The 16061-nt window shown below is 35.0% G+C and overlaps 1 protein-coding gene across 1 annotated transcript in view; it reads left to right on the top strand.

The window, feature by feature from the left end:
- Window positions 1-16061, top strand: part of LOC129942298 (uncharacterized) — a 463167-nt gene that overhangs the window by 103653 nt on the left and 343453 nt on the right. The window lies entirely within an intron of this gene.

The following is a 16061-nucleotide window of genomic DNA, read 5'->3' on the forward strand; positions in this document are numbered from 1 at the left end:
CTACAAAAATTTTACTAAATTAAATTACAAAACTCTTTTTGAAACATTTGAATTATTAACTAAGCTTTTTCAAAAAACATCGTTTGCTAGTTTTAAAGGACAATATTTTGGAAATTTATCATTGATGGTTGTGTCTTTTGGTAGTTTCTGTAAAATTGAGAAAATCATTTAAAAAATGCGTATACGTCACAGTGTACACTTTTTATCATACTTTCGCTTCCCATTGACACTTCCCATTATGATAATTTTTGAATACACCAATATTAATGCACTATTTCCTGTTCACTGATAAAATTCTTCAAGGACTAAAAGAATTAAAATAAACTATCTCCTTTCCTGCATTAACACACCACCTGTAGCTCTATAAACTCCATCACATGATTATTCCTTTAATATTGTAATCTGTATAAACTCAGGTTATATAAACCTTTACATTTACCTTTATATCGGTTTACAACAACTCAGAAATGAGTAGGTAGGTCCCTACATTATTTTTTTTCCAACTCGATTGCCAATTTATTTTAATTGCAATATTTATTGAACGTAAAGTCCCGTTTACAATAATTCCTCTATCCTGTGTGCGCAATATCGTTTTCATTCTTTTCTCATCTTAAAATCGAATAAAAACTGTTGAAATAAAATCTCAAAATACAAAAAGGAAGACTTGAAAGAAAGAAAAAAAGTCGAAAAAAGTAACAAACAAGCAATGAAAGAAATCCATCGTCCTCGAAGGTTGATGGCTGAGTCCTCGTAAAGACTGCGGTGGTGGTGGTAACACAGGGTCGTAAATTTAAATGCCATCCAATGCAGCGAGCCCAAATCCAATTTTAAGTCAAATTTGTATCCGTATCTGGAAACGGAATACCTATGATGATGGTATAATGTTGGATAATGGAGAAAGACGACGAAGGACGAAGAAGATGAAAGAAAACAAGGTACACAAAAAATAATGTCAGAGCTCAGAATGAAACGTCATCTTCAAGGTTTTTGTTAAATGGGACTCCAACTCCACAACCCATGAAGCCAGCCCATCAGGCATCAGCATCACAGTTGATTTGTCTGACGCAGGATAATAATGTGTGTCGAAAAGGAAGTCATTAAATCGTTGTAAAAGTTAGCAAGGATAACAGAAAGAGAGCTAGCGGAGAGAGAGTTAGAGTTATAACGGGTATAAGAAAAACTTATTCTTCTTCGGCAAATAATTATTGGCATCTTTCATATAGAGTTTAAGGTAGCGTAGTTCCTTCCTTTGCTTTTTCTTTTGCTTTTGACATCGTTATCCTTTTTCAACTCTGTAGCTCCCCAACCCCCCTCTCACCAACCGTAACTATGCTCCTCGTAGTCATTGCACGAAGAAGTTACAGTTTCAGCGAGTAACGATTGAAAAGAACCGTTTTTTCCATTTTATATTTAAGCATAACTCAGAAGAGCAGATGTCGATATAGGAAGAGGGGATTTCCAAAAGAGGGGCGATATAGAGTCATCCAAAAAGAAACGAAACCAGTCCTACTTTATATACCCTCCCCTAGCTTACAGGATTATGTGCAAAGAATTATAGCACTGGACTAGTGACACCGTTTACGGTTCCATAACGAGACTTAATCCTTAAGAGCTTCCTCTTTTTTTTTCATGTCCCACGTTCCTTACACAGTTCACCCCCTACGGGTATGGATTTTAAGTGTTTTGTTAGCTTAATTTACCTATAGCAGGCAACTTACACCCCCATATACACATACACATACAGGTATAAAACTCTCAAGTAGTTGTTATTTAGGTCGGGATTTTTCTATTTTGTGTTGTTACAACAACGTTAGTGGATAAAGAAAAAAAAATTAAAGGACCCTCTGTGCAAGTGGCCAATTTAGAAGACGTAGATTGGTAAAGAATGAAGATATAAATCGAAACGGTTTTGCCAAACAATGCAAACAAGGCCTGTGAGTAAAAGTTGTTATATAAAATCCAAATTAAAGTTATAAGTGGATTGTGTTCAACTTGTGTGTCCTGAAGTTTTTGTATTTTAAGGATCTTGAAATGGCATAAATTGGGTTATCTAAATTTAACCCAAAAAAGCTTTGACTTTTGTCGAAGAAGTTATAGTAAAAACAAAGAGTTTTTTTGAATTTACAACGGAGATCTGAAAAAAACACCTCCATCAATAATTCCAAGAACTTGAAACCCAACTGTCAAAATTTAAATCTATAAATCTCAGTAAGTGCTTAAACGCTCGAATAAGTTGACGAGTTTAAATGCTGCACATATGATATTTTGTATTCGACATTTTTCACATGCTCACAATTTTGAATAGGGACTTCGAAATATTATGTCCGGAAATAATCTTTAAGTAAATGGATTTTGAAGATGTTATAAAAATTATAAAAAGCAGTGGACCCAAATGAATGCCTTGTGGAAGACCCGACATCACATCTATTTTACAGCTTGTTTTCTATCAGACGGGTATCAATCTAACCACTGTAAAAATGAAGCATTCAACCCTGACATCTTAAGCTTTTGTAGGAGAAGACCATGATGCACCCGGTCAAAGACTTTAACAAAATCAGCATACAGTACATCAACTTGTCTTTCCAAATCAACATGATTATAACAACTACTTACAAATAGGCTTAAATTAGTACGCGTTGATCTACCCTTTTGAAAAACCATGTTGATTTTGAGGCAAGAAATTTTTGACAGCAAGCTAAATTCTTTAGGAGACCATTTTTTCAAAAACTTTGGGAATAACTGAAAGTTTTGATATTGGTATATAGTTCTTCACTAAGTGCTGCTACTATTATAAATAGGATCTACACATAGTCCAGAAGGTCTCCGTACTTCAGCTTTCTTTCGTTGATTCGAGATAACAAAGCATTTACTATAGAAATATATTAAAAACAGGTTTTTAAAAATCAAGATCTCAATTTTTTTTAAATTTAGTAAAAATTTGAAGGTGGAAACTAACTATTTTCAATGTTACCACTTTGGTTTTTACATTTATTCCTCGTACTTTTTTTCAAAAAAAAAACTAAAATTAGGTTGCTGAACGGAGACTTTTTGGACAAAGTGTAAATAAGATATTTTTCATTCATTAAGAAAAACATCATTTTGTAAAGATTTATTAAGAATAAGGGTCAAAACACTTCAAAGTGAATACGAACATTTTGACAAAAGAATAGGAGAGTTCATATCAAAGCCAGTTTTTTTTTGACACATCATCACATCTTTTAAGCTATCCAAAACATCCTCTTCTGAAAAACGGTGTAGTTTTAAATCAATCAAAGGAGTTATATCAGGGTACAAGCTGCTGATATTTTATTAAAATATCACAATTATTTAACTTTGGAACAAATAGGTCACAACAATTTCTTTTGAAGTTCAAAAATATCCAAAAAGATTTCGAATTATGTTTTGTATTTGATTTAGAATTGATAATATATTGCCTATAGAAAAGCTTGTTGAGAAAATCAAATTACTTTCTTAACTGAAAAATACTGCACGATATTCCGAAAAATTTGTTACTTCATAATTCTGAAATGCCTTTTTACTGTTATCTAAATTTGTTTTTCTTTTATTTAACCATGGAGTTTAAAAAACTTATTCTTAGTTAAGGTAGGAACAAATCGTGCAATGCTTTCATTAGCAATACTTTTTAAACTTGTAAACATATCCTCTAGAGACTTGCCTTCCAATAAATCCTTCCAGTTATTAGTATTATTTAATGCCGTGAGATCTGCCTTAAAAAAATTATTTTTTTTGTTTTACGAGAGAGGCAGAATTTTTGTTTTACTGATTATTTTTTATTTTCGTATAAACTTAAACTAAATATTAACAATGATTTTAATAAAGAATGTAAATTTAAATATAATAAAATGTTAAAATGAAAAAATAGTGACATTTTGTATTTAACTAACAAAGAAATTAAATTAGTGTTGAATGCCACTTCAATTAATAAACTTACTTAAATTTAATGGGTGGGGTGACATTAAAGTTTAGAAAAAGTTTTAATCGAGTCCTTTTGAGAATACACAGAAAAAAAGATGCTATTAAATTACAATAATGAAAATAAAATTACTTTATTACAGAAAATCAAATACATTTCATAGAGAAAATAAAGAACATATCATGAAAGTAAAATAGAGTACCAGAAACAATTATGGCTGAATCACAAACACGCTTCATAGGAATTTAATGAACGCTTTCACAATGGAGCTTCGACCTCACGTTTCGTTTGAAGGAAAAGAACGTAATGTGACTCCAAACGGAAGCTTTAGTTCAATTTTCTGAACATTTGCTTTGTCTGACAGCTCAACACCTGTAAAAAAATGTCAACAAACAAAAAATTTGCTCTTTGGAGGGATGAAATAATCCAAATCCAAAGCAACCTCGAAACAGGCCCACCGTAACGCAGACGAAACCGAAGCTGAAGTGTGTTTGTGAATCAGCCATTAATGCCAAGTTTGAATAATTAAAATTTAAAACACATAGTTTTAAATGACTTGCAATGAAAGTGGAAGCTTGTTAAATAGCCGAAACGATGAAATATAATACAAATTTTGAAACGCAGTTTTACGGAATGTGGGTGCGGTAAAGATGTTAGAAGAGTTTCCACTTAAACTATAATTTAAAATTAAACGTAAATTACGATTACCAGATTAGTAACATATTTTTGGAAAACTAACAAAGGCTGAATTTTGTTGAAGTAGATACCACACCACAAACAATTCCATATATTGTAGCTTAGACTGGAAAATGCCATAGTAAATGGTTCTTAAAAGCTAAGTTGAAACTAAATTTTGAAAAAAGTAAAAGTGCCTTATTTTACAGTTAAAGTACTTTCCCAAGTCACCCTTGTGAATTGAGAATTTCATTTTTGAATCAATTATAAGGTCTAAGTATTTAAAATCATTAACGTCTTCTAACAATTTGATGCACAATTTTGGTCAGTATAAGTTATATTAGTCTTGGTCCCGGTTTGAAAGCTACAGTTAGGAAGCTTGAACTTTTGACATTCTGGGCCATTGTACTGCTTCTTAGTTGATTTTCCCTGCTGAAACCCAAATGGGACAGGATTTAAAAATTTTGTTTGTTCAATGCGTGATTCTGGGTTTTAAGCCCCATTTATTACCAATAGCTTTTTTGCAAGAAAAGAGAGCTACAGTAGCTTTTTTGACTCTTTACTGTACGTTGCGTTTCCAATTTAGTTTTTATTTAAGACACGACTCAGGTATTTAGCCTCGTCTGATAATTTTGATTGGATTCTTTTTATATGGGCAGGGTTGACAAATGGAATTTGTTATCTCCTCGAAAATAAGACCAAATCGGTTTTGTATGAGTTAACACCCAGTCCAGAACGATCAGCCTAAAGTATTAGTCTGTCCAAGGCATTTTGTAAGGGTTCTTTTAGGATCTGAAGATGCTTTCCTAAAACTTAAACTATAATTTAAAAAACTATAATTTAAAATTAAACGTAAATTACGATTACCAGATTAGTAACATATTTTTGGAAAACTAACAAAGGCTGAATTTTGTTGAAGTAGATACCACACCACAAACAATTCCATATATTGTAGCTTAGACTGGAAAATGCCATAGTAAATGGTTCTTAAAAGCTAAGTTGAAACTAAATTTTGAAAAAAGTAAAAGTGCCTTATTTTACAGTTAAAGTACTTTCCCAAGTCACCCTTGTGAATTGAGAATTTCATTTTTGAATCAATTATAAGGTCTAAGTATTTAAAATCATTAACGTCTTCTAACAATTTGATGCACAATTTTGGTCAGTATAAGTTATATTAGTCTTGGTCCCGGTTTGAAAGCTACAGTTAGGAAGCTTGAACTTTTGACATTCTGGGCCATTGTACTGCTTCTTAGTTGATTTTCCCTGCTGAAACCCAAATGGGACAGGATTTAAAAATTTTGTTTGTTCAATGCGTGATTCTGGGTTTTAAGCCCCATTTATTACCAATAGCTTTTTTGCAAGAAAAGAGAGCTACAGTAGCTTTTTTGACTCTTTACTGTACGTTGCGTTTCCAATTTAGTTTTTATTTAAGACACGACTCAGGTATTTAGCCTCGTCTGATAATTTTGATTGGATTCTTTTTATATGGGCAGGGTTGACAAATGGAATTTGTTATCTCCTCGAAAATAAGACCAAATCGGTTTTGTATGAGTTAACACCCAGTCCAGAACGATCAGCCTAAAGTATTAGTCTGTCCAAGGCATTTTGTAAGGGTTCTTTTAGGATCTGAAGATGCTTTCCTAAAACTGCTATAGCAACGTCGTCCGCATAAGCTATCACTCTCAAGGCCTTCAACTCCAGACTAGTTAGGATTTCAATTACCACTTAGTTCCTGAGGAGAGCGGATAGAACAACACCGCGAGCATTTACCTGTTTTGGGTATAAAAACAACTTTAACTTCTCTCCATGCCGAGGAAACATGGACCAGGTAAAGACAGCTGGTAAAAATTGCTTCAAGGATTGGTGCAATTATGTCAGAAGTCTTGAGATCAGACCTATTGGATATGTTGTATTGGGACTTGAACTTATATTACTGTTGCAATTTCCGGTAAGGGAACTACCAGGAAAATTCATATCCAATAGTAAGTTCAGCGATTCATTACTTGAATTTGTCTTGAAACCGATTGCATTTTTCAGCAGGCTGGCATCGCTGGTTTAGTTGAAAGAATTTTCTGTAACCTAGAGGCTTCAGAAGTTTCTTTTATCGTGCCACAGAAGGATCGCTTAGATTTAATTAGTGTCTTCTTGTAAATTCTTAGGGATTCTTTGTAAGAATCGCAGTGAGAGGCTAGTCTTGCGGCTTTTGCTTCGGTTGAAGAGTTTACTGCATTCTTTCCTGAGCAAGTAAAGCTCTGAGGCCCACCTTTGTGGTATCATAGCTGTTTATAGCTGAGGTGAGGTCATCAACAAGTTCATTAGCATTAGAGGAATGACTAGATAATCCAAGTTTTAGTAAACTTTGTAATACGTTCCTGTATAAAGCCCAGTCAGTTTTCCGATAGTTTCGAGAATGCGATGGACTCGGGTTTTCATCCACATTCATATTGAACTGGATATATCTATGATCGGAGAACGAGTGTTTTTTTGAAAATACTTTCCAGTCCAAGATTATATGGTGTATAGTATATGAGACAAGAGTTATGTCTAAGACTTCTTGTCGAGTTTTAGTGATGAAGGTTGGTTCGTTATTAACCTTTCTTACTAAGAGGTTAGTACCAAAAATATAATTAAAAAGAGACTCCCCTCTGTCGCTGATATTCGTTCCTATACCGTGTGATGAGCGTTAATATCGCTCCCAATAATTAGGCGGATTCTTTGCCTGTGCGCTTCAGCATCGATTCTCTTAAGGGTTTTTACAGGAATAGGGCCAAGGTGGTCATTTCCAAGATACGCCGACACTAGCCAGAAACTTCCTTTGAATGTTTCAGCCTAGCTACGGCGGTATCTTTGTCACTGAAATAATGAAGTAAAAATGCATTGATGCTAAGTTTTACTAGCATGCAAGACCTAGGTTCACCTTTATTTTTCACACATATTGTGTAGTACCCAGGAGTCCTGAGTCCTCGAACAACGGATCCCACAATCCATGACTCTTGGATGAGGACAATGTCTTCCCCGCTTCTTGCCAGAAGGAGAAGAAGTGAGGCCGAGGCCTTTATGGAGTTGCTCAATAACATCTGCATAATTCTTTAATTTGTTTTGAATACTGTTGAAAGTTGTTCGGGCTGCAATCAAAACACCACCTCCTTGATCCCATCCTGTCTAAGTTGAACGACAAATTATATTTTCGAACTTCATAGGGTGCCGTTTGGACTAATCCATTAAAAAACTTAATCAAGAAGCAGAAGGAAAACACTGCTGGTGATTCTACAATCAAGTTGATATTTTATGTAGAACTTGCAAGACCTTAAAATGATAATTCATTCTCGAAACAATGCTAAAAAACCTTTAAGATTTCCATTTCCAAATATTAAACATTAAAAAAATTCCAAAACCCCTTCTTTTATTTTTAATCGAATGTTAGGCCTCTTAGAAAACACAATCTTTATTCAGGCTAACCAAACTCTCGCTTTCATGTTTTCCTTGAGTCAGACTCTATATAAATACATTTCAGTGGAGCTTATTCAAACCCAAATCAAAACCCACTTAAAAGTGGGTAAACCAAGATCAAAAAACCCTTTAGAATTGTATCATCTAAAGAACTTTCCTATATGAGTAAAGTTGATAGCTCTCTGTTAGTTACACTACGCGTCATAAGACCCTCCCAAATCAACAAAAACTCTGCGAGTAACACAACTACAAAGGCTGCATGTCCTTAAAATCAACATCAACAGCATTTTGACAAAAGTACAAATTTCATCACATCTCTCTTTGAAGAACTGAATAGAAGTACCTTCGAAGTTACAGAGGAAATTTCGTCCTGCTATATAAATGCGACAACCAAAGCAACCGCAGTCTCATCAAAAAGCCGTCTCCTTTTCTCGATATTTTGGGAGTCAACGACACTAATGGCGACAAGCGAGGGGAACTGCCGCTGACGCACTCCCTTCAAACGAAGAGATTATAAAATTAACATCGTCACGTTGCCGTTGCCTGCAAACTTAATTAATGCTCCTCTGTGAATGTATTTCGGACGGACACATTCCTCGATATCCTTGATACAGTATCTATACAGCACCCAGTACTCAGTATACTGTTAGTGAGTATAGAGGAGTAGAAGAAAAGTGGACAAAAGAGGGACACTCTGATGTCTGAGTGATATTCTCGAGCTGCTGCTGCTGCCACTGATGCTGGTATTTGGAGCTTGACGACGGCCACCGTTCAAAGTGTATAACGAGACGGCGAGATCGATGTTTTTATGCGCACTCCATCTCCAGGACCTTGATTGCATTTGTATACACCTCCCATTCTCCTCCTTTGTTGTCCTCTCATCAGCATCTACATTCAAATCCAACATCATCATCATAGTCATCGGTCGGGATATAATTCGATTTGTCACAAATGCATTCAATGGAAATGCTATACAAACACCGAAAGGGTTGACTGTACCGCTATTTGGGGGAATAACGATGAATCCACCCCCCTCGTTCTACCTCTCCTCTGTCTCCTGTCCCTTGTTTTGATTCGTGTTCATCGAAACAACACCATTTGAAGCTGATTGATTGTGGTTTGTGTGGTCCTTTCGAAAATCCTTTTTATGAATACACTCAGATTATTTAAAAAAAAGGATATCTTTTCCTCTTAAAAACTTCCCAAAAAGTTTGCTTTTCATTCCCTTCGCAGCCAAGCAACGCCGAAACTGTCGTTATAGATGACTGCAGCGGACGACTTTACCTATACATCACCAGAACGGGCGTTGGATAATTTAAATAAATTAATGAGCGTAAGCCAAAAGTTTAATTCGCCCAAAGGCTATTGACTAATTGACAACTATTAGAGCGGGACAAAAAGTTTGCTCATTGAATTTGCGGTCGTTTTTGGAATTTTCAGTTTGGTTTTTGGGGCAATATTTCGGTGGCGAGATGGTTACGTTACGGCAGACCTAACACCACGTTCACATCGCGTCGCGTCGTCGTTGTGTTAAATGTGTCTGAATGCGGCTTTGGTCTCTAAGTCTGTGTCTAGGTATATATAAATTTAATATTCATTGGTAAGGCCACAAAATGACTACGACGAACGAATATTCCACGAATTCTCAAAAAAAAAGGACGAACAAAATTCTAACGAAACGTTTGTCCTTTTGCGGGCGGGTGAAAATGACACACATTCAGTCGATCGGTTGGTTAGTTGGTTGGGCTTTTAGCTTTCCCTTCGAATAAGTTTGAAATATATCTTTTGCTTTCGGAATTTCTAATGAATCCTTGAAGGATAATATATATAAACTATTCGTTTTGGGGTATTTGTATTTGGGTCTGAAGGTTTAAATGACAAAGTTTGGTATTTTAGAGTTCATTAAAGTTCTGTGGAAACTGGGCCATGTGCTGTGACCCATAAGCCTCAAATTCCATTGAACCGAAACGGTGGATTTCTTTTTTGGTTGGTAGTTAAAGATGTGACTAAGATTTAAATAGACGCGACGTGATGATGATTGAACATCGATAAAAGTTATGAATTCAAACTTTTGTGCTCTTGTCATTTAGTAATATTGATTTTGGCTTTTGGTTGAAGGACCATTTAACTAAAAATGGATGTATATTTAAGGATTTTTAACTTATTTTAAAATTGATTAAACATTAAGTGTGATATTAGGACTTATAGTTAAAACATTTGGTAAACCAGGAGAAATTTTGTAATTTCTATCCTTTGGAAATCTTCAAAAGACGTACAGTTAGACCCTGTTCCTCCGGTTAATCATTAAAAATATTAATTTATTAATTTATTTATTTATTTAATAAGGCATGAGGGCAACATGACCATAAGTGATGTCGTCTTTTAGAGTACTTAAATTTAATTACAGAGTAACTTTAGCAAAGTGGTTGTTGAAAGTAATGATTTCGAAGTGCCGTAATAAGGGACATTTTACATTCTGATAAATTGCAGTAGTTTTGCAGTTATTCCAATTAACTTCAAGTTCTATCTTTACTCTTTAGTTCCTGGAAATAGATTTGGCGAGTCAATTGATAGAAATTTGCTGAATCAATAACAAGTGGAAATTTAATAGCATCTGTAGCAGCATCATCTGCCATTTCATTGCCTTTGATACCAGAATGTCCTGGTACCTTTGCTAGTGCTATGTTTTCCTTCATTGTGCATCTTAATTGTACAGAGTAGGGCATCGGTTTGTCTCATATTTTAGGCCTTTTAATATCCCAAACTTATATGTCATAATAATACTTCGTCCCAAATAAGTTTTCGCAATTTAAATAGCTCTTTGAATTGCTTCTAGTTCGGCAATGTAGCTGCCTGCTTCACTAGGTAGTGGTCCTTGCCAGACCGAATAGGTTTGAGAATGCTGTTCCCACTTGAATACGGCAAAAGATGAGTTATCATCTTTGTGTGAACCATCTGTATAAAAGATTTGATCAGGGTTGACTTTTACGATCATCTCTTGGTGAAGAGCTTTGAACATATTATCCATCGTATTTTTCTTTTTAAATGCTGCTTATTTTGTATCTAGTTAGAGCAGATTTCGTTTCCAAAGGAGCGGACTATTTTTGATTGAACCTGGTTCAAACAAAGAGTTTGGTTGAACTTTTATCAAGCAAAATACATTTACAAGTGAAGATATCCGTTTATTTGTTTTTGACTGACGCGAGGGCCTTGCTTGCTAAGTTAATAGCTCTTCTTTTGCCAAAGTAATGAAAAGAGTGATACCCAGTTTAAAGTCTTAGAGCCTCGATCCTTGTTAATTTTAGTGCTCCTGAGACTGAACGAAAGCAATTGTTGATCGCGTTGTATATGTACTTGCAGTTTTTGATTGTTGTCCACATAATGGTTGTAAGTCCATGTTGTAAAGTACCTTCAACCAGTGTTTTTGCTATTTTTAAGGTTATTTCAAGATGAGGTCGTTATCGTTTTTTTAATTTAATTGAATTAAAAGTAAACGTAATACCCAACATTCTTAATTCTTTTGAACCCGAAACTACAATATCGTGAATATTCAATGTGAATGGATTACAATTTCTTTTTCTGCATAGGTGCAATAAATCCACTTTTAAAGAAGGGATTATGTCGCCTTTTCTTTCGGACCATCATAGGTTTGGGAGCTATGGTAACGCTTTTTCATACATTAAAGACCATCAGTTCATGAGACTTGGTTCTTCTTTATTTAGGAACATTTTCTCGTACAATTAATTAATTTGTAAAAATTTCAATCACCAAAATCATTAGCATAGGTGACCATCCCTTGTACTATGTTGGCCCTAGGACACTTTCTTGTAATACACCAGCTTTACTGTAAGAAGCTGTTAGCAACATATGCTTTCCGTATTTAGAAGAATAATTGATGAATTTTACTAAGCGTTTTTCTAAACCTTATCAAAGTATTGAGCAACTGATTTTTTTTCCTAACCTCTATCATTTCAATGTTTATTTCTCAATTCAAAATAAAGGTTAAAAATTAGTCTTCTTTCTTCTATTATTGTGCTCAAACTTTTCAATAGCAGTTTTTCGAAAACTTATGCTTATCTGATTACTCCAATTTATAATTAGAGTACATAAGACATGTATCACATAATTGAAAAATTTGAGAAGTTATCGTTATAGCAGTCCAGTCAGGAATGGTACAATTTTTAGTGAAGCAGAAATGGTATCCCCAAAACATTTTAATATACTTACACTATGAATATAATGGTTCCAAACAAAATTATATTTCAAATATTTAAAAAAACAGAATTGAACACATTTAAAAATATGAAATGAATGATTTCAAATCAAAGGTATACTTCCGGTCTTTGAAAATAACTAAATTGTTTCTTTATACTTCTCTTATTTAGGTTTCATAAAGCTTGTGGAACCTAGTGGAATCTGTGTTTAGTTTTATGAATTTTTCTCTAGAAGCATTCTAAGACGCTCTTAACTTTCTTTGACAGGGTCCAGGCCTCAGCACCATAAATGAGAACCGAGATGATGAGTGTCTTATAGATGGTGATATTAGAAACTCGAGAGAGGACTTTAGAAGCAGCGATTTATTAGAGTTGTTCTTTGTTTGATTTAAGCGCTAGTGTTGTTATCTGTGTTTATAGGGGTGCCTAGGTAGACAAAATCCTTAACTACCGCGAAGTTATAGCCGTCCATGCTGACGTTTTGTCCGAGACGTTGTTGTTCAATGTCCTTTTTTAATGACAGCATATAAACGTATTTTATCTGTAGTAGAAATGGCGATCTCAAGGCAACCTAGCCTGAGATCCAATTAGCGCTGTAGTGCGCCGCGCCGTTTTGATATTTTAATGTCATACAAGGGGTCTTGGTTTCAATCCCTGCCTGTGCCACCTAACTTTTTTTCACGGGTACTGCCTCTTGCGAGGAATTGACAAATTCTCCAAGAGCAATTCTTGTCATGAAAAGTGCTTTCTAAAAATAGTCATTCGGCTCTAGGTCCCTTCCATTTCTGACAACATTACTCGAACACAGGAATAGTTGAGAGTTGTGCGTCACTAGGCCCTGGTTGTTCATGGACTGTTGCGCCACCCAATTTATTTATTTTTATATACTTTACAATGCTTAAAAGCGCTCCACTGACATCACGCTTTGATCTTCCAATCATGTCAATATCGTCTGCGTAACCGAGTAGTTGGATAGATCTTTGGAAAATTGTGCCTCTAGTGTTGACGGTTGATTTTTGCACAATTCTTTCCAGAACTATATTAAAGAAGTCGCATGACAGTGCATCGCCGTGTCTAAAACCTTTTTTGACATCAAATGCATCGATAAGATCTTTTCTGACCTTGATAGAGCAGCGTGCATTCTCCATGGTCATTCTGCACAAACGGATAAGTTTGAAAGCGATGCCAAAACTAGACATTGCTCTGTAGAGCTCTACCCCATGGATGCTGTCATACGCGGCCATAAAATCGATAAAGAGTTTGAGGGTATCGATTTGAAGCTCTTGGGTTTTTTCCAATATCTGCCGTAGTGTGAACATTTGATCGATAGTGTCCTTTCTTGGTCTGAAGCTACACTGATAAGGACCTATCAGGTTGTCGGCGAATGGCTTCAGACGTTCACATAATACGGCAGAGTAGATCTTATATGCAATGTTAAGGAGACTGATGTCCCTGTACTTGTCTCAATTTAGAGGGTCTCCTTTTTTATGTATCGAGCAAACTATGCTGAGATTAAACTCATCGGGCATACATCCTTCCGCCAATATTTTGCAAATGAGTTGTTGCATGCTCCCAACGAAGTCATCGCTTTCTGCTTTGAATAGTTCGGCAGCGGTGCCGTCAGCTCCAGCAGCTTTATTTGACTTCAGTTAGCTATCTTCACTTCGTCGAGGTCGGGTAGGCGGAATTGTTGATCTGCGTCACTTAGGTTGAGTAGTTCTATCTTCCTTACAGCGGAATTCGGTTCGTCATCGCCGTTTTATTATTTGGAGAAGTGGTTTTCCCACTTACTCAACAAAGTTCAAAAGTTGTTTGCATTTTTAAAATTATTACTTTATAGTGCACAAATATATACATATGTACTTTCCACAAGACTCCACAAGCTGTTGTTATAATGGACTTGGAAAGATCTTATCATATTAGAATATTTAATTTTAATTCCTTTGAAAACAATTGAATTTTATGTTTATTCTCCTCCTATTTAAGTTCCAAAAGGTTTGTGGAACCTAATGGAATCTATGTTTAATTTGTAGAATGGTTCAACGTTTTTTATTAATGCCTACAAAGAACTGAATCTTCTAACCTTCATAACTTTTCATTCAAAACTTTTTTGCATTATTGAAATTATTACTGTATAGTGCACAAGTATATACGTTCCACAAGGGTCCACAAGCTCCCGCTATAGAAGGAACATAAATATTTAAATTTTTATTAATGAACTTTGATAGACCTTTATTAGAATATTGCATTTGAATTCACATTCCAGCATTTACTTGTCACTAATTAGACTTGAAACATTTAAGTTATCTTTTTCTTAATTTGTAAGAAAAAAAGAATGACTCAAGACTCCATAGCTCATTCTCTTCATTCATATAAATGTTTAAGCTTTAACTAATTTTAGGAATGTGACATATTTGTATAGTGTACCTAGTTTGGATTCTCTTTCTTCATCATCTAATTATGTACATCCTAAAAATTAAGGTTGAACCCAAATTTTAGAAGACTTTGCTAAGGATTTAATAACAAAGCAATGTCTATATTAACCCTCCTTGAGTTAAATTGTAGTTCGAGTTCCATCTCTTATAATAATCAACAATGACATGAGCTGAATCTGCTTTTGCTTTTGCCTTAGCTTTTGTATTGTATATATGGGTAAACACCTTCATCAACTTAAGCCTCTTTCTATCTCAATTATATATATATATATATGAAGATGATTCGCCCAAACTCTAAAACGCATCTTAATGAAGAAACTTAATCATGGTTTATGTTTATCTTCACCTGCGACCCACTCTTTACTTAACATCATCGGCAAGAAGGATATCCTTATTCTGCAACATCGTCATCATCATCATTCCCTATATCGTTCATGATGAGATGATGGTCCATAGGTTATGCCTCCGTATCTCCTCTTGTGTTAATTTAATGAAAAGCTCAAGACAAGTAAATATAAGTCATCTTGTCAAACAAGCAGGATCTAGCAAGCAAGTATTATTATCAAACAAGGAACTGTGTGACAGTAGGAGTCAGAGAAAGTACATTACATTTCTACCTATCTACCTTTCTATATTCTATATATACCTAACCTACCTACTATAGAGAATAAGCACAGCAACGCGAAACATTAGTAAACATTAATTCATTTATCCTTTCCAATTATCCTGATTGCAATGAGAGTGTTCTGCGCGATGCGCTCATCACTTTTATCGTGATATAAAGGCGGAGAAGTTATATCAAGGAAAATTGGGAAAAGGGAAAGAGCGAGTACCACCAATCAAAGCAGATGATATCCTTCCGAAAATATTTACCTCAAAAAACTAAGTGAGACATCTTATCCTTTTCAGAAGCTATAAGGATATAAGCACGAAGGACGAAGGATGAAAAACGAATGACGACAACGATGAAGATTGAATATTTTTTTGTTTTTCCTTTTTGCAGGTAGATATCTACTTTTGGTTTTACTGTCGTTTTTCTTGCTATTACCTCAGTAGTCCTTCTCAAGGATACATTACATCTATTTTGTTGAATCAGTGTGGTATTGCACAAAGCTAGAGGTATAGATATAGGGACACAACAAAAAAAACAATACCAGGGAAAAGACTTGGAACTTGCATTTCCGCAAAGACGTTGTGATGCTTTACCAGTGTTTACCTCATCATCATCATCGTCATCAGGAGCCAAGAGATGCTCTAGAGCATCATCAGCTTCAGCTATAGCATAGCAGGAGCAGCAGCAGCCATTCCATGGTTGTCGTGTTTTTCTAGTCCTTGTTGTCGCTGCTAAGAAGA

Source organism: Eupeodes corollae, chromosome 1, assembly GCF_945859685.1.
Source record: "Eupeodes corollae chromosome 1, idEupCoro1.1, whole genome shotgun sequence".
NCBI lineage: Eukaryota > Metazoa > Arthropoda > Insecta > Diptera > Syrphidae > Eupeodes > Eupeodes corollae.